General features: G+C 39.5%; 1 long non-coding RNA gene across 1 annotated transcript; it reads left to right on the top strand.

Annotated features, from left to right (window-relative positions):
- The first annotated feature begins 409 nt into the window (after positions 1 to 409).
- Positions 410 to 3,541, top strand: LOC108350126 (uncharacterized). Its single transcript, XR_001836939.3, has 3 exons — positions 410 to 481; positions 652 to 747; positions 2,926 to 3,541. It is a non-coding gene; the product is annotated as an uncharacterized LOC108350126 (long non-coding RNA).
- Positions 3,542 to 19,455: the final 15,914 nt, after the last annotated feature.

Genomic DNA, 19,455 nt, shown 5'->3' with positions numbered 1-19,455 from the left:
TAATTCAACCACAGGGGTCCCCAACTTCTGTCCATTGGTTGGGTGGCTATATCTGCATCTGACTCTTTAAGTTGCCTGTTGGGCACAGCCATGTTAGGCTCCAGTTTAGATCTTAAGAGTCCCTTCATGAGCCAAAGGTTTGGTGACCAGATTGTGGTACTTTGGCAGAAATATTGGATGTCTTATGGAGGGGCCTAGTGGAAGGGAGTCAGATCATCAGAGGTGGCCCATGGAAGTGATATGGGGACCCTAGTTCTTTGCTCTATCTTTGTCTCCCCTCACTGTAACACGGGTGGTTTTGTTCTGTCTACTCCCACCCATGTTCTGCCAGGCAGAACATGGGCGGTTTTGTTCTGTCTACTCCCACTCATGTTCTGCCACGCAGAACCAAAGAGGAACAGCTGTCACTCCCTCTTCAGTCTCAGGGTGTTTGTCCTTGAGACTGAAGCCCAATAGACACTCTTCTACTATGATATTTTGGGTAAGATTTTAGAGTTTTATATGTATAAAATCATGTCATTCGCAAACAATGACAACTTACTGTCTTTTCTAACTCAAATCCTCCTTTTACTTTCATTTGCCTTTATTGCCCTGGCTAGGGTTCCCAAAATCCTGTTGAATGAAAGTAGTATCTGCATTGTGTTCTTCCAGGTCATAGGAAACAAGCTTTATGCTTTCCCTTCTCATGTGCTGTTGACAGATGGATTGGTAGAAGTGTCCGGCCTATTCCTAGTCTGTTTAGCATTGGTGAGTATGAAAGCATGTTCATCTTTATCACACAATTCAAGTTCAGCTGGGAATATATGCTGCATCTCTGTCTAAAGAATTTAAATGAAAAGGGGCTTTCTTTAATTTTCTTCTTGATTTCCTTTTGGTTTATTGGTTGTCAAGTTGTTTTAATATTCATGTATTCATTTAGGTCCAGTTATTTTCTTGTTTATTGTTCTAGCTCTACTGCCATGTATTTAAGAAGGTCATACACACACACACACACACACACACACACACACACATATATATATATATATATATATATATATATATATATATATATATGACTTGATTTGTGACCTGTATTAGAATCTATTCTATAGAATGTTTTATGGGCTGATGAAGAAAAATAAAATATGTTCAACAGCTGTTAGAAAGTTTAGAGGATGTCTGTTGGGCTCCTTAGGCCTAAAACGTGCAATTCAGCTCTGGTGCCTAATTGTGGATTTCCTGTCTGTGTGGTCTTTCCACTGAGGAAGGTAGAGTACTACCATCCAAACTCTTAGGGCAGTACTGTCTATCTCCCCGTTTCAGTCTATTAATATTTGCTTTACATATTTGCATACTCCAGTGTTGGATACATATATATTTAGTATCATTTCCTCTTACTGAATTGACCCCTTCATTATTACATAATGCCCTTCTGTGTCTCTTTTTACTGATGCTGAAGTCTGGTGTACATATGGCTACCCCTATTTTCATTTAGATTCTAAGGCATGGAACAGTTTTATTACATCCTTTTCCAGTCAGTCCATCTATACCTAAAGGTGGCTTGAGTTTCCTATGAGCAGCATACAGTCGGGTTGTATTTCCCCATTCATCCAGTCACCGTATGTTACTCTGAATCAGCTACAAAATCACCAGAGGAAATGACCAAAATCTACAGTGCACTGTGTTGCTAAGATACGATATTCAGTAAGTTAAGTGTATTAGGTACACTTTTATTTACAGATTCAACTTATATGAGCGTAATGGATGTAGCCTCATCACGGGCCCTTGCTGGCTTCGTTGTTTACTTCCCTTTTGTGAATCCTCTGAGTTAACTTATATTCAGAGCCATTGTTAGCAGGAGTGTTAGCATCTTACAACCTGATCGCTAGTCATTTAGTTGCTCCTTTTTATTCTCCCCTGCTTATAGTCTTTGTGGTTTAATCAACATGGTAATGGTGGTTTTTATTCCCTGCTTATAATCTTTGGGTTTTCTATTATCCATTTTTGTTTTGTCACTGCCATGAGATTTAGAAAAAGCCAATTTTATCATAACCATGTTTAGTGAAATGATACTAGCTCACCATGATAATAGCAAGTGAAGATGTTTTACCTCTACAGTAATTGCTCAAAATCACATTACATTTTGGCTTGTCTCATATTCGGGTCATGACTTTGGATCCATAGATGATCCTTAACTTACAATAGTTCAAATACAATTTTTTAATTAATTATGATGAAAAAGCAATATGCGCTATGGTCAGACCTTAAGTCTTTGTTCTTTTCCCAGGGTGGAAGTCACACCTCCCCCACCCCAAGTATTACTCAGCATAGCTCAAAAAAAAATACAAATTCACCAAATAAAACAACTATTCTGCAGTGAAGTAAGCCACTGAGCTGTGATGTTCAATGAGCTGAAGGCATATGACAGATTTTACACCCTTACCTTACAATGACCAAGATATGTCCTATTATGTGTCTACTAGACTGTATGGTCCTCATGAGCACAGGAGCCCTTGAACACTTGTTTCATGTTTCTTTTCTTAATAATTCTCCTTTATGGGTAGTCATGAGAAGACACTCTTGCCTTTACCCCATTGTCTATGGCATCCATCTTCAGCCTGTTCTCTTTAATCCTGGCAATGTTCCTTTCTTCCATAAGTCATGTTCCAAGGGCCCATCAGAAACTTCTAACATGGCTGTCATACTTCACCATCTTTTCTGGACTCTTGTTTCAGTGCTGTGGACTCCTTTAGGTTCCATTTTCCTCTTCTGTGGATTTTGTTCTCACTTTTTCAGAGAACACTCTAAGGAGATGTTCAAATGAAAGGCCCTGTGGGTGTTCCATGTCCTTGTGTATTTAGCGAAATTCTGCTTTTCTTTTACACTTTTGTTGACCTTTTTTTTTTTTTTTCAAAACTCCAAACACTTTTATCTGCTTTGAAGACTGTGCACATTTGGGATTGTTGAAGGCCACACTGATTCGTCTTCCTTTGCAACCTGTGATTTCATCCAGAAATCACATGGCTCACCATGGATTCTCAACATCTGAAGATGTGCTGTGCTGTTTGGATCTCCCAGTTTTCACTCATTCACCTCAACACTGGGTGGAAATTCTTCAATGACAGCAAGTGGATGCTACTACTTAGCTCTGGAAACATTTTCTACTTTCTATAACAGCCTTTCCTAGTGTTTGCTTTTTCCAGTACAACTAATAGTTAAGGTTGGATATGATGCATTAATCTGCTAACTGTGTACTAAAGTTCTAGATATTTCCTTGGCACATCAGTTTTTCCCATTACTGCAGCCTTTCAGGGTATTGTGGGCCAAAATCTCTGCAAATTAATGGAGTGTGGGGGGGAATCCCATTAACATTCCTCTTTCATCTTCTAGAAATTTGCTAGGATTCCTCAGCCGCAAGTGGTATTCTGTCTTTTCTCTTGCTTATTCTTTTGTATGTCCTGTATTTTCCTTTCTAGCTTTTGCATTCAATCTACCCTCTTGCCAGAGCACTTAAAGTTTACTTCGGATGACATGGTTGAAATAAAACTGCTACACTGACTTCTCAATGGTGATATTTTTAAATAGAATAATATGTTATGCAACTTAAGTGACACCAAGACACAAGCTTAACGATTCATGCATTTTTATCTTTGTAAAGAAAAGATAGGAAAGGCAAAAGAAATGCAGGTTTCCTTTTCTTTAAGATGCAGTGATAAAGCATGGTTCTTACTGCTGTTATTCTTCATTTTCATGGAGAATGTATCTCTTGAACTCACTTGGCTTTAAAAACATTCTTTTTCATTTAAGTGATGCTTTAAAAGCTTCTCTGCACAGAAACTTAAATGATTTTCAGCAGAGAATTTTTTCCTGTGTCCTTGGATCAATTTCTGATTCTTTTAAGACACGTTACCCACTGTGATATTAACGTATCATTATAAGAATTCTAACAGCAGGGGACAGCTTTTTCTCTTCCTCTGGAGAGGTAGAAAAGATGTGTGCCTACATTTTGTATGAGAATTTCCTTGACATCCAACTTACACTCTTGGTGGTGTAAGTAGTACGGTAACATCTCTTCACATAAGTGTGCCTCTAATGAGCTCAAGGATATGTAAGCAAAACATAAATGGGTATGTATAACTCTCACATCCAGTTGTTTATGGTTGTTTCGGGTGAACAAACTATATCCATTCAATAAATATTTGTCCTTAACACCATCTCTGGCCTTGAGATTTACAGTAAATAAGATACCATGACCCTTGAGCTACTACTGGGTAAAATAAAGAAAAACAAACAAGTAGCAGCCAGTTTCCCCCTGGAAACATATTATGGGGTGGGCATATACTGCTTTAAAATTAGGGTGAAACTCCATAGAGTTACAGGAGTTGAGGAGATGTCTTCCTCAGGAGATGATGACTCTTGAAGTGAAACTCAAAAGAATTCATCAAAGGCATCAAACAGAAAGATACAGGCTCATGTGATAAAGAAACATTCTGAGAATCCAGGGGTGCCTGCGTGAAGGCAGCATGCAGTGCCAGACATGGACCCCAAGGTAAGAGATCGAGCAAAGAACTGGGAAAGAAGCTACAATAAGGCTAAGGATGGTAAAGTATCATCTCACTGTTTATACACTTTCTCCACAGCATCAGAAGCATGCTTAGACCACAGAGATTCCCTCATGGCACTTCACACAAGTTCGGGTTCTCCTACTTCGTTCTTCAGTTGAGGTATTAAAATGACTGCTGCCATGGCTTCACTGCATCATGATGCTGCACTATTTGATGAGTAGGAAGTGGGGCTCCACCCCAGCAGCGAGTAAAGAAGAATTAGAATGTTTGAATGGTGTGCATTCTGTTGAAAAGGAAACACACACAGCAAGCAAACCAGGAGTGAAAGATAATCTAGAAAGTTACATGATGACATAATGCCATAGCAAGCATTTGATCTTAGAGTGTATGCTGTGTAAGCTTTCTGAGCACAAAAGAAACAAGATTGGTTTGTTGCACTCCAGATCTACATTCTTATTCCTCAGTGTGCTGCATGCTTCAAGAAGTTAAAGGCCTGAGTTAATGCAAGTTAACTTTGACTTCTCTTTTTATTCCTTGACTATCGAGATAAGTCACAATGGCCTGATTTCATAACTGATGGTGGAGATAGATGCCCAGCATTTTCTTCAAATTCAACTAATTTAATATTTACTCAACTTGCCTTCAAAGAGTTCATATTCTAAAATCACAATTTAAAATGGCTATCAAGGCCCTCAATCACAGTTCTGTCCCCATTCACTGATGGGACAGTTGAACAAGCCCCAAATGTTAGGGAGATGCCATGGTTCTTTCTATAACCCTCTGTCTTCCTTCTGAGCTTCCTGTTTAGAAATCAAGTCAACTTAAACATGGTGAATTTAAGTCAACACATAATCCTTCTCCCATGAAAACCATCAAGCCATTATTTGAATTTACCTCCTCTATAAATGCGGCAGATTTAGGCTACATGGACACTTGGGTTTCCTCTATGGGAGAAGGAAGATGTTCTTATGGAAAAAGAAATTATAAAAAATTAATCTGAAGTCTCTAGCTTCCTCCCATAGAAAGGAAAGAATTCTTATAAATAAATAAAGGGCTGAGCTTTATCAGCTTCATGGTAAATCCCTCCCCCCAGTGAGCATCATATGTAAGTATGCAATGCACTTTCAAGAGTTGTAATAATGTCAACTGGCCATTTAAAAATAAGGCCTGCATCAGAAACATGGAGGCTCTTTAGAGATACCTGCTCTGGGCTATAATTACCCAGATTTGCCAAAACCTTGATTTGTCACAGAGAGCAGTTCTCATTTGAATAGTCAGTCAACAAGAAAATTCGTGTAGATCTTCCTCTTTCTGCCCCTCCCTTCCTCCCTCCCCCAGCCTGTCTTTGCAATGTTTTACAGAATTTAGATACCATCCATCTGACCTTTCCCCCATGTTCTACCCAGATAGCTAGTTTCCAAATGCCAGCACCCACACAACAGAGACAATAAGGTAGACTAAATGTTCTATTAGGTAAGGAAGGGGAAAAAATTTAAAAGAGAGGGAATAAAATAACAAAGTCAATTAGGGCAGTGTCCTTAAAAGCCTGTTCCCGAAGGCAGTGCTGGCTGCTGTCTCAAGCTGCTCAGTCCACTGTGTGACTGAAAAGCTGCCACCCTCCAAGCACATGCAAGTAGCACTTCATTATACAAATCGAATCTATGAAGCTATGCATGCCCTCAGACTGAGCTCCGTGTGCCGCTGCATCTCAAAAATATCCATCTGTTCCAAGAGAAGAAACAGGAAGTTTTGTTAATTATCTCTCACAAGCCACTAGTTAGTTTCCAGAATAATCACTAACTCCATCTTTCCTGAATAAATTTAACAAGTAAGTTACAAGATGCAACTCAGTAGATAAGCCTTCCATTAGCCCTCTTAAATGAACCGAGTCTATCGGTGGCCCAATTGCACACTCTCTGCCTCCAAACCCATTTCTGTTTCCTTGGCACTCAACAGACCAGATTATTTCCTGTAAACAATGTTTTCTATTACAATATTGATTGATAAAGCAATAAAGCAATTTGATGTGTGCAGAACACTACCCATTGCGTGAACACTGGACAAATCCTCAGTGGTTGCTTGTCTCCAGCACAAGTTTGCTTCTAGATCCCATTAAACTATCAAACGAATTTTCCCATTATTAAACAAAATACACTCACATAAAATTTTTGTTCATGGTTATTAGCTGACTTAAATAAGTATCTAAAGCTTCTTCTACAGTCTGATTGTGTTGTCTTAAGTAAGACGCCACACCAGTGTGCTATAGCCATATTAAGATTACATATGCCAAGTTGGACTCTTACCGTTATTCTATAAATCATTGCCAATTATGCCAATAAAGCATCCTGGGCAGTGATTTATTTCTTAGTTATGCAGTCAGCTGTTCGACATTTTGTTCCCTTCCAGTGTCTCAATCATGGCCTAGTTTCCTCACACCATGATGGTTTACATTTTCCCGTAAGAGACATTTATACACATCTGCTGGGGAGAAATAGAGGGCAGAGACTCAGAGGGACCTCATTAATTCCATTTAACTGTTGGGGAGAAAATAACCCAAATTGGTGAAAATTCTGGATTGTGGAAGATTTAAAAAATGAGGACTCTATGAGACAGCTCAGCAGGTAAGGGCACTTGTCACAGGGCCTGGTGACCTGAGTTCCACATGATCTGAGTTCTGTCCCCAGAACACATATGGTAGAAAGGTAAGAACTAACTCTTCTGACTGCCATATATGTGCCATAGCATGTGTGCTTACATACACATTCCACAAGAATGTACACATGAACACACATGCATGGGCACACACACAAACACAAATAAATAAGAAATAAATAAGTGCAAAAACTTCTAGAGAAATATAAAGGTGGCTTCCCCTTTTATTTTTATAGATTCATAGTAACTCTAATCAGAAGAAAGGCTCAGATTTTCTTCTGGAAGGTGGAGGCAAGAGAATCAGGAATTCAAGGTTGCCATCCTTGGCACACAGAGAATTTGAGGCTAGTCTGGGCTACATGAAATTCTGTCTGAAGAAACACACCCCACCCAAGCAAATAAAAGAATCATTGTTTGAAAAGATGAGTTTCTGGAACCTTTCTCTCTCTCTCTCTCTCTCTCTCTCTCTCTCTCTCTCTCTCTCTCTCTCTCTCTGTGTGTGTGTGTGTGTGTGTGTGTGTGTGCAACAAAACATAATATCCTATGTATTAATTCTATGGCTTCCTATGGCTTATTTTCTATGAAACTCACGCCAGAGAGTTTATGGCTCCATTTAGTTAGCCAGGTTTTAGGGCTGACGACTGAACTCAAGATTGTGTATATGCCAGACAACTGTTCTACCACTGAGCAAAATCCTCATGTCAGAGTTTAACTCTCATTGTGAAGTATGAAGCGTGCAGAAACTCAGTCCAGCTGTTGTTTAGAGTCAGAGCTTTTGGGGAGTGAGGAAGATTAAATAAGGACTTCGTGGTGGCATGTGATGGAGTACTCGTGGCTTTGTAAGAGGAGAGGGACTCTACCAGGCAAGAATGCTATCCCCTAAAGTCCACCCTCAACCGTGTACCACCAACACTGAGAGTCAACATATACCTATTTTTCTTAAAGTATACCTAGACTCTGCTATTGTGTTACGGTATCAAACATTAGAGTACGCTGTTAATTTGGCTCAATTCTTCACTAACAAAGAGGGGCAAATTTCTTGCAATCTTTGCATCCATCTTTCATTTCCCTGGAATTAATTACTTGCCAAAACTCAAATATGTTTTTGATCGAATGACTCAAATGAAGTTTGATCCAAGGCTGAATATTTTATAATTTTTCAAAACAAGATAGAGTAGAAATTTCATGGACCTCAAAGCCACCCAGACTTAGGTTCAAGTCACAGATCTGCTCCTCACCGGCCCCACAGGACCCACCCACTAATTCAGCCAACTTCCATATTGTGCAGCTACTCTGAACTGTGGATAAACTGAGACCACGCTAAGGTTCCTATGTCCTTAGGGTTAATCCTTATGGGAGATAACCAGACAAAGGAACAGGATGGTTCTGGATAATGTTAAAGCTATTAAGCATAGACTGAGACCTGAAATGGGTAACACATGTCTATAGTGAGGGAAGATTTCCAAGCGCAGATGATGTATGTCCCAGTTGAGGCCCCAGGAGAACAAAGCAGGGCTACTTATACAGAACTATGATGGGAATGGGTGTTCCAAGCAAAGGAACACACAATGGTGCCAAGTTGGGAAAACATTAATGTGTTTAAATGGAAGAAATAAGGCCATTGAACTTGGTCTCTTTGAGTCATGACACCTTCATATCTATCATGGGAGATGAGATTAACTGTGCACAAATTGTACAGTTATTATTGGAGGTTTTATTTGCAAAGTACCTCAGCTGTACCTGGCACATCTTACATGCTCAGAAAAACAATGAAACCCCACCATTATTGCTACCAGTATCATCTTTATGGTTGATGTTTGGGGAACTAAAACCATGTAACTAACCTAATATCTATGAAGGCACAGGAAGCGATCTCCTCAGAACTATGAAAATGATCAAGTATTACCAGAGAGCTGTGTTCCTCTAACATTCTGGAGCTGAGTTTTACATTCTCGCTGTTTTAAAGCAGACATTGTACTGACTTTCGCACATCCATGAGTATATCTTTCAGCCACAACACAGTAATAATCACTAGAAGATATGCTGCAGAACGGTAAAAACACAGTAAAAGTTGAGAGCAGTCTAGAGTTGCTCATTTCCCAGAGTATACGTTCTTCCTGGCCTCTGACACACTAGGCAAAAGGGCATACCTATAATGCCAGCATTTGAAAAGTAGAGGCAGGGGGATCAGAAGTTCAAGGTCAGTGGTGTAGAGATGGTTCTGCAGTTAAGATTGCGTTCTGTTTTTACAGAGGTCCTATGTCTGGTTCCCAGTACCCATGTCAGTGCCTCACAATTGCCCAGGAGTCCAAGGCCTTCTTATGGACTCGCACACCCATGTGTGTGCATGGGTGTGCCCAGGTGTGCATGCACACACACACATACAGACACCTTAAAATGAAAAAAAATGAGTTCAATATCATCCTGTACTACTAGCAAGTTCAAGGACAAGTGGAATACTTGAGGCCCTGCCACATAATACACGTGTGTGTGTGTGTGTGTGTGTGTGTGTGTGTGTGTGTGTGTTACCCAGGTATTTCTCTCAGTTATTTACAAATATGTGTGTTCTACACATTATAAATACACAAGTGTGTAATCATATAGACTTTCATAAGTGACACAGTACACTTTCTGGAAGAGCAGCTTGCCTGCGAATTGACCCACATGTAGTCAGATTCATCAGCGTCCCTCTTAATATCTAACTTTAAACCACCCCTAGGTGACAGCTGCTTCACAATCATTGTCCTAATATTTATTTAGACCTAAGCTACTTCATTCTTCCAAACAACAAAATTCTCTGCATACCAAGAAAACTAACTTTCAAATATAATTCAAATCCTGTAGCAGGAATAGAATAAATGCATGTTCTAATTCAGAAAGAGATAATCACTATTTAAAGGAAGTCAACTGTTCTCCCCCGCCCCCCTAAAGAATGGTAGCTGTCCAGAGGTTAAAAATCTGAAAGAATTCACTACATTTTCTCTCTGGTTTCTTTGAGACTCACAAACCATAGGAAAAATAAATAAATAAATCAGGGTTGAAGAAGGGCTTGGTGGTTAAGAGCACTTGCAGCTCTTGCCAAAGGACCCGGGACCAATTCCCAACTTGAATGGTGGCTCATGAACACCTGCAACTCTAGTGAGAATCTTACACCCTCAACTCCCAACACCCATGTGGTAGCTCACAAGCATCTGTAACTTCAGTTCCAGGGGATCTGATGACCATGCCTGACCTCCACAAGCACACACGCTATGCATATAGGCAAGATACTCGTACATATAAAGTAAAATAAATAATCTAAAAAGAGTCATATCACTTGCACTTCGATATCTTAAAAATCAGAAATTTTGAAAGGAAGAAAAAAGAATGGATGAAAAAGGAGGGAAGAAACAAAGGAGAGAGGAAGGGAAGAGACAAGGGGATGAGAGAAAAGGGAAGGGATAAAGAGGGAAGGGGAGAAAGGAAGGATCTGAACAAAGTAAATTAATATTGAGTCATAATCCAAAAATACTAATTGAGTACAATTGAATCCATACACACAGAGAGAAAGAATAATGAGAGAAGAGAGAGTCAAAGTTCTGAAAGAGAAAATTTTCAAACAATTTGCATATGTAGCTCTGACTCCCAGCATATGAAGCAAGCGTCCTACTCAAATGTGGTCTGTGCAGAGAGAGACTTCCTTCTAAAGAGTACAGTCAATGCAGTGAAGAGAAGGAAGGATTTCAAACTGGGAACTCGGACCAGCAGCACTAGCCCTGTAACCCAGGCTGACACCACAGCCATGTTGCATCTAACACAAGGTGCCTTACAGAGGCAGTCTGATGCTTGATATGTTGGGAAGGGGCTTTACTCCTGGAGTCTCCATTCCCTGAAACCTAGGACAGGAGAAAAACAGCAAACAGATTTCAAGTGTGGGGTATTCTACAAAATTCCAAAGACTCCATCAAAACTGTCATGATCTTTTTTTAACTGAGCACTTTGAGGTTATGAGAAGCCAAGACGTGTTCAGGGAGACACAATGGTCAAAAAGTGCAGTATCACATACAGAACTGTAGAACACAAAAGCATTGGGTAAAGGCTAAGAAAATATGAATAAAGTGTGGACTATAGTCTTTAAAGGTGGTGGTGGTGGGGGAATGGATATTCCCAAACCTTTCGACATGAGGCTACATGAATCAAACTAAATCATACAATTTTCACTGGGAGACTTCTCCTAAGTTATTGGTTAATTCAGCATTGAATTTTGTTCAACAGCTAAGGAACTGCTCTTAAAGAAAGCATGGGTGTTACCAAGAGGATCCACACAGACAGCAGATCTGTTTCCTGTCTGTGGACGTTGGGTTTGCCAGGAAATAGATAGGTAGAGAGAGTTCCTGCTGGAGTATGGCACACAGAACGACTGAGAACCTGACTTCTGCAAAGGAAAAATGTCGAAGCTAGAGTGGGACAGGGGGGAAAGTCAAAACGAAGTGGGGGAGACCCAGATGTGAACATCAACTCGCTCCACTGGAGAACCCTTGGAATGGGCCAAGATGGTCACGCTTCCTGTGTATGGCAATGATCTACCTGATCACCCACGCTGACATCCACACAGAAGAAACCTTTCAGGGTCACGTGCCCTGGATCTTCCATAGGCAGTTCTGCCCAAGCAAAGGCTACATGGAATAAGTTGCAAACACATGAATTTCACGTGTGAGCTTTCTTCCTTTCCACTCTAGTTTCCACCGAAGAAGTTCAGAGGGCACTACTAGAAACGCAGCTTTCCTTTCTATCTGAAGCTTTTCTTGGTCATCCAAACTGTTTTAGTAAATTGCAAAGGCCCCTCCAAAGAGGCAATTTAAGCCATTTTCAGCGAATCTTAGTGGACCTTAACTTATTATAGCTGAAAGCGAAGAAGAAAACACTTTGAAAGAGAAATGGTCTGATAAACTAAGTGAGAGAGTGCAAATGGAAGGATTGCCTTCCACCCCACACTTCGTCAATCCTGCCCCACCATCCCATGAAAAGACATCTCCCTTCCCCTTCCTACGTGTCATTTTAGCACCCTCGTGCCCTTGTGCTTCTCAGAAACAACAAAAAGGCATTTTGTGGGGCATCACGTGACTCTCAGCTACACTGCAGTACATAAGGGAGGGCACCAAAACTTGAGACTAATTTCTTACCAGCAGGGTATTATTTATTCTCCTCAGACCTTCCTGGTTTGATGCAGAAGACCAGCAGACACCATACCTAGCGTCATTTCCACCATCTTCGAGGCAGAATTTAGCCCTAGCCAACGATGAGTTCTCACAAACATAACTGAAGATTTAATACAAGCCCTTATGCTTGCAGATGTCAATGTGCAGTGAAGAAGATTTGAAAATTACTGGAAGCCAATTTACAGCAGCTGGAGCAAATTAGGGCTCATTGCAAAAAAAATTTTTTTTTTTAAATTTAAAGAAGGAAGTAATGAAACACTGAGCTCTAGGCAAACCATATGTGCAAAGCGAAGTCTTTATTAATGGAAGTAAGAATTGTGTTAAAGGCAATTTAGTTCCTATAGCAAAACTCCATAAAGATATGCACTGACTTATAGGCCTTGGATCTCGAGGTAACTTACAAAAAGGTGTGCAGTAGTTCTGTGGTGTTTCTATGGTGGTTATGAAACTACAGGCTTGAAAGATGTCCACATCATTCATTACCCTGTCTAAAGATCACTATGACTTTTTTTTGAAATCTGGAAAAGGTTACATCTTATTTTACTACCATTAGGAAACTTAATTAGCTATAAAGAATATTCAGGACGGTCATTAAGATGGTTCAGTGGGTAAAGGTGCTTGTCAACAAGACTGACTACCTGGGCTTGATGCCCAGAGTCCACATGGTAGAAGGAGGGAACACATTCTTGTAAGATGTCTTCTGACTTCCACATGCATACCATGTATATTTTACAAACATGTAAATAATAAATCTTTTTCAAAAACAGAACTTTGAGGGCTGGAGAGAAAACTCAACAGAGAAAGAGCTTAAACATGAGTTAGAATCTCCAGTAAAATTCTGGCTCGCAGCAAAGCTCCTCGTTAAATGAGAGATTCTATCTCAGACAATAAAGTGGAGAGTAATTGAGGAAGACCTGATGTGAACTTCCAACCTCCTCACCTACACACACACACACACACACACACACACACACACACGTGCACACATCACATGTGCACAAACTCATGACACCTGACACAAGCTTCCAACCTCCATACCTACATGCATATGGGTGCATATGTCATACATGTGCAAGCTTTTTCAGTGCTTTAACAAAGATACTTTAAAGGTATCTGGCATACATGTGTAGGGTGGAACTGACACAGGAATTATCAAACTAAAGACTGAAATATTAGTAACAATCCAACATCTATGCAGACATTTGAATTTATACAGACTCAAAATGTCAATACAGAGGACGAAATATTGACCAGAGAATGTGGCATCTCTGAGCAAAAGGAAAAGTCCAGGGAATGTTCTTACCAAGATGGCGCCCAAAGACAAGCCTTCAAATGAGGAAAGCTTGTATCAGTTCTACCTACATGCGAAGGAAAAACAAAACCTTAAACAATGGCTCATGAAAGACAGCTCCCCAGGCCTACTTCTGGTAAGTTTTAAGCCTAGCTCAATTCTCGGGCTAGTCCACCCATTTACCACTCACATTTGTTGGCTCATTGGAAGGAGGAAAAGAAAATCAGAAAAATCTTTGTGAGACTGCAATCAAGAGTTATTTTCCAGTTTAATTTCCTTCTGAGTCTCGACACCATGTGAATGCCTAATTTCTCCTGGTGAAATTTTGGCTCTCTAAATGATTTGTTTTCTAGGTGAAGACAAATTAAGTTTCCAAATATCTTCTAAAATTATTCAGTCATTGACTCTGCTTACATTTCAAACATTTTATTACCAACCACAGTTTACCATCGCTGTGTATGTAGGTAGCACTGTGAGGGGCTGGACACATGGCTCAGCAGTTAAGAACACTAGCTGCTTTTCCAGAGGACCCACATAGCAACTCACAACCATTTGTAACCTCAAGGTATCCAATGCCTTCTTCTTTAGGCACCAGGCATATAAATGGTGCACACATGTGCAGAAAAATCAACTATACATACAAAATAAAATATGTTTTAAAGGTATCATTGTGGTGGTTTCAATGAGACTGTTCCCCATAAATAGATATGTTTGAACACTTGGTTCTCAGTGGGTAGCACCCTGTTAGAGGAAGTAAGTCACTTTGACTTAAAAATTCATACCCACTAACAGTTTGTTATCTCTGCTTCTTGTCAGTGGTTAGATGTGAGCTCCATAGGTTTCTGTTCATACTACCATACCTGCTACATCCTGCCATGATTTCCTGCTGTGACAGACTCTTATCCCTCTGGAATCATAAGTCCAAATAAACTCTCCCTTCTTGCTTTGGTTATGGTACTTTATTACAGAAACAGAGAAGAAGCTAGTGCAATCATCACAATGACGTTGGAAAAGATGCAGATTACCCAATTACCCCTGTTACTTAAGGTATCCACAATAGTAAATATAATTCTTAAGATACCATTTTATTTGACTACTAGTAGTAGTATGCTTTTAATTCTTCACAGTTGATACCCCTTATCACTATCTGTGATTTGGGATTAAACAATGGGAGTTAAATGCTAAGACTTGCTTCCTAAACAGGAATCAGCTGCTCTTTGATACCTCCAAATGCTGGCTCTCTTAAATATCTGATGATACATGGGTAGGGGCATCCACCAATCACTAATCATCCATATACACATCTCCCTGGAACACTCCATTACCAAGGCAGTAAAAAGATGATGGCGCTTTTGAGTATAGCATCAGTATTTATATACTTAGATAGTTTTACTGTTGAACGTGTTATTATGTTTATGCCTAGCAGTTATGTATCAATGTTCTCTGTTTAGTAATGACGTACTACAGGAGAATACTTTTATGACAAACTAGCCAGAGATAATTCACACATGATCCTCATCATGAGACACACATCAGGACGTTAAGGTTACAACACTAAATAATTCTTTGTGACTGAACCCCCAGTGAATGTGATTGTTGGGGGGAGGGCGGCAATGGGGGGAGGATGGGGAGGGGAACATCCATAAAGAAGGGGAGGGGGAGGGATTAGGGGGATGTTTGCCCGGAAACCAGGAAAGAGAATAACATTCGAAATGTAAATAAGAAATACTCAAGTTAATAATAATAATAAAAAATAATTCTTTGTGTGTTTCTTACTGGGGGATTAAGATATCCTGAGTTCAACTAATTCAGGAAGTAGTCTATACTTTGCTATGCTACCCACCACTTAATATGTTGGCCTCCCTTTCCATGTGTGATTTTAATTATTTTACATGATTATTTTACAATGTGCACTGTATGCAAATTATGAAGGCTTGCCATAAAGGACAGCAGTCACAAAATTGTTAATTGCACAATCCCTTTAGTAGGTCCCTTGCAAAGAAAGACCTTCCTCTCAATGTGTGTGACACAGAGTCCTCTGAACACATGGTATACACCTATTAGAAGTTTCACTACTCTGTTTTATTAAAAGCACAGAGGGTGTGATTTCCAATCCTTTAGAATTTCTGGATTACTAATTAAATTGCTTCAATCATGTCAAAGGAACTTTTTATCACTTAGAATATTAGACTCAGCCCTCTTTGGAGAACAAAGTCAATCAGAAAAACTCTAAAAGCATGAAAAAGTGTTTCCTGTGCTCAGACGACTTAAAAGGAGCTCAAAGGAAATCCCCCAAATTTAAATAAAAATTCATTATCATAAAAAATAAGGCTGCAAATTAAAGCCAAAGCAGCCAGTAACCAGAAAACAATCCTACGCTAAAGGCAGTCCTAACTGGTCCTCTGCTATCACTCTCTCTCAGGCCCCTTAACCTCTTATATCCATAAATCCTTAACCAATGTGGTCTGCAAGTAAGGTGTCCTGGTTGATATATTGGACTAGAGCAGTGCTTCTCAACCTTCCTATTGCTTTGACCCTTTAATATAGTTCCTTGTGCTGTGGTGACCCCCCAAACATAAACTTATTTTTCTTGCTGCTTCAGAACTGTAATTCCACTACTGTTATGAATCAGAATGTAAATATCTGATATGCAGATGCTCTTACGTGTGCCCTGGAAAAGGAGAAACACTGCATTCGAGACACAGTTTTCTAAAGTACTTAGGTGTAGCAAGCATAGTCTCCCTTGGTTCTCACAGTATTCTATTCTGCAACACTGCCACTGTTACATCACTTTTCAGATGCACAGACCAAGTGCAGCTGCAGATCACAGCTATAGATCCCAGCTACAGATCACAGCTATAGATCCCAGCTACAGATCACAGCTATAGATCCCAGTTACAGATCACAGCTATAGATCCCAGCTACAGATCACAGCTATAGATCCCAGCTATAGATCCCAGCTACAGATCACAGCTATAGATCCCAGCTACAGATCACAGCTATAGATCCCAGCTACAGATCACAGCTATAGATCACAGCTATAGATCCCAGCTACAGATCACAGCTATAGATCCCAGCTACAGATCCCAGCTATAGATCGTGGGAGTTATATGATTTAAACCAAGCTGCTTCTAAGGCCTCCACTTTTTTGTTCTTCTAAGTAAAATCAAATATCATACTATAGACATATTACTACTTTCCAATAAACTAAAATATGGTCAAAATAAATTTGGGTTAAGCAAAATTCAATTCGTTGACTTTGTGGATTTGTAAAGTATTTTTGTCGTGTTTCAGGGTCATTATTACATGCATTCATTATTTTACATATGTATTTTTTTACTTTACATTGCACATAATGAAACGATAATTAATGCATATAATGGTGATCCTGAAACATGTCAAAAATCCTTCACTTCATAATGTATTTATTTTACGATATATAATAAAGGACACATTAATGTTTACAATATACAATCAGAAGTGCCTATAATATATTTATGATTAATAGCGAGACAATATGTTTGTGCGTGTACATTTTTATAGAGCCATGACAAGTTGCAGGCTTGCAAGATGGCTAAATAAACACGCCGTAGTCTCGCATTACTACAACATGACTCTTCATTGAGTTGGTCTGTGCAGGGGTTTTTGTACATTGCCCTCACATAGGCATTGAACTTCCCGAAGTAAAGAAATTCCAGAACATTCAGGGTCCATGCCTAATGTCCAAATCCTCGGAGAGTTACTGCTTTTAATTATTAATTATGAAATGGCCTGAGGTAACCCACATCATCATCCGAAGGAAAAGATTGCTCCATTTGTTATATTTTCTTAATTCTCAAGCTAAAGGTGACCTCAGCCAAAGTCACTTTCAGTGCCTTCCCGCAGTAGTTCCAACCTTCTCGAAGCAAAATATGGACTATTTTTTAAGTTTCATTATCTTTTATTTCAAATTGAAGCATATTTTGTTCCAATTTTATTTTATTATTTTTTATCCTTTAATTTTTTTTTACATTCCAGTCTTTATCCCTCTACCAATCCGCCCTCTGACTGTTCCATATCCCATATCTCCCCTCCACCCACATCTCCAAGAGGATGTCCCCACCCCCACACCTCATCCCCACCAGACTTCGCTACTCTCTAGGGCCTCAAGTCTCTCCAGGGTTAGACGCATCTCTCACTGAGGCCAGACCATGCAGTCCTCCGCTGTATATATGTCAGCGGCCTCATATGAGGTGATGTATGCTGCCTGGTTGGTGATCTGAGAGATCTCGGGGGTCTAGAATGTTAAAAGACCATTTAATAATTGAAAGCTTTCCTGACCTGAAGCCTAAGTTCTCTAGCAATGGCCTGTTTCACCCATCTGTGGCTGTGAGCTGAGAGGAGAGTCAGAAAACAACAGTGTCCCCTCAGCAGCTGGTCCTCTTCCCAGCTGACCAACCAAAGTGAGCTTGGTTTCCTCTACCCTGAACTTGAACCTCAGTGTACAATGTTACCCTACAACACGCACAAAGCTTTAGTCGTTTCTCTGTTTAAGTATCTTGGTATTTCTAGAGAGGAACAAATAAATGTATGAACCACTCATATGCAGTATTAATCAGTCTAGAGCCATAGGTATTTCCTCCTCAAATTTAAATGATACAACATAAGCCATAGATAGCATGACTTTCTCCAGTGACTAAATATGAACACAATAAAGAAATTCTTCTAACTTATAGGGACTTCCAGAAAGATCTCTTGTTTAATACATTGACCAAACTAGGGAATACACAGCTGTTAATATCAAAGAAAAAAGAAGTTTGGGTAAAAAAAAATCAGAATTGTTAGTGGTGTATGTTTTTAAATGTAAAAATTAATTGCACACACATATCTACACCATCATCCTTTGTAGTCAAAAATATCACTTCTAAAGCTTAGTATAGCTTAAGTTTCCTGTGACTAGTCACATTTAAAATACAAAAGGAACAGGGGGGAAAGTAGTATTCACTTGTTAGGGTGGCCATCATACAACCATCAGAGAAACAACAGAAACTTACATTTTTCCAACTCAGGATGCTACACATCCAAGGTCGAGTATGAGCAGTTGAGTTCTGAGCCCATCTCCTGCTTTATAAATGGCCGTGTTCACCATATCTTCTTCAGCCTTCTCTCTGTACTTGACACTATCCAAATTTCCCCTTTTTACGGGAATACCACCACATTGGATAAGGGCTCACCTTCATGGCACCATATAATTCATCCCATCTTTCAACAATCTATCTGTAGATGCAGTCTAATTCTAAGACAGGAATATTGTTCCATTGAGGAACAGGGAGTTAAACCCTAAGGTAAAAAGTTCAAAGAGATTACCATGGTTACATGAATGTATATTAAAAGTAGCATTTGAGGGCTCAGATCAGTGGTGGGGCACTCGTCTAACATGAGCAAAACCCTGAGTCCAATGCCCAGTACTACAAAAATTGAACCAATAATTGTTATCATTTAAACTTGGTAATGTTAAAAAGTTTACTGTATATTTCATAAGTGGAAAACTAAATTTAAGAAAAAGAAAGACCATAAAATCCATTCTGAATTGGACTCATTTGCATTGCAAATACTCTTCATTTTTTAATTTTTACCTCATGTCATTATTGAACACTTATTATATGCTGTGTAGTAACCAAGGCTCACGTAAATGCCAGTGCTTTGTCACCTGGTGAATGACAGTCGCTGGTGAAACAGAGTGCCTTTGGCTTTGTTTAGTTACTTCTAATTCCTATCAAGATTAGGC

Source organism: Rattus norvegicus, chromosome 2 (genome assembly GCF_036323735.1).
Source record: "Rattus norvegicus strain BN/NHsdMcwi chromosome 2, GRCr8, whole genome shotgun sequence".
NCBI classification, from domain to species: Eukaryota; Metazoa; Chordata; class Mammalia; order Rodentia; family Muridae; genus Rattus; species Rattus norvegicus.
Note: the sequence above shows the minus strand (reverse complement) of the source record. Positions and strands in the feature narration are given on the sequence as shown.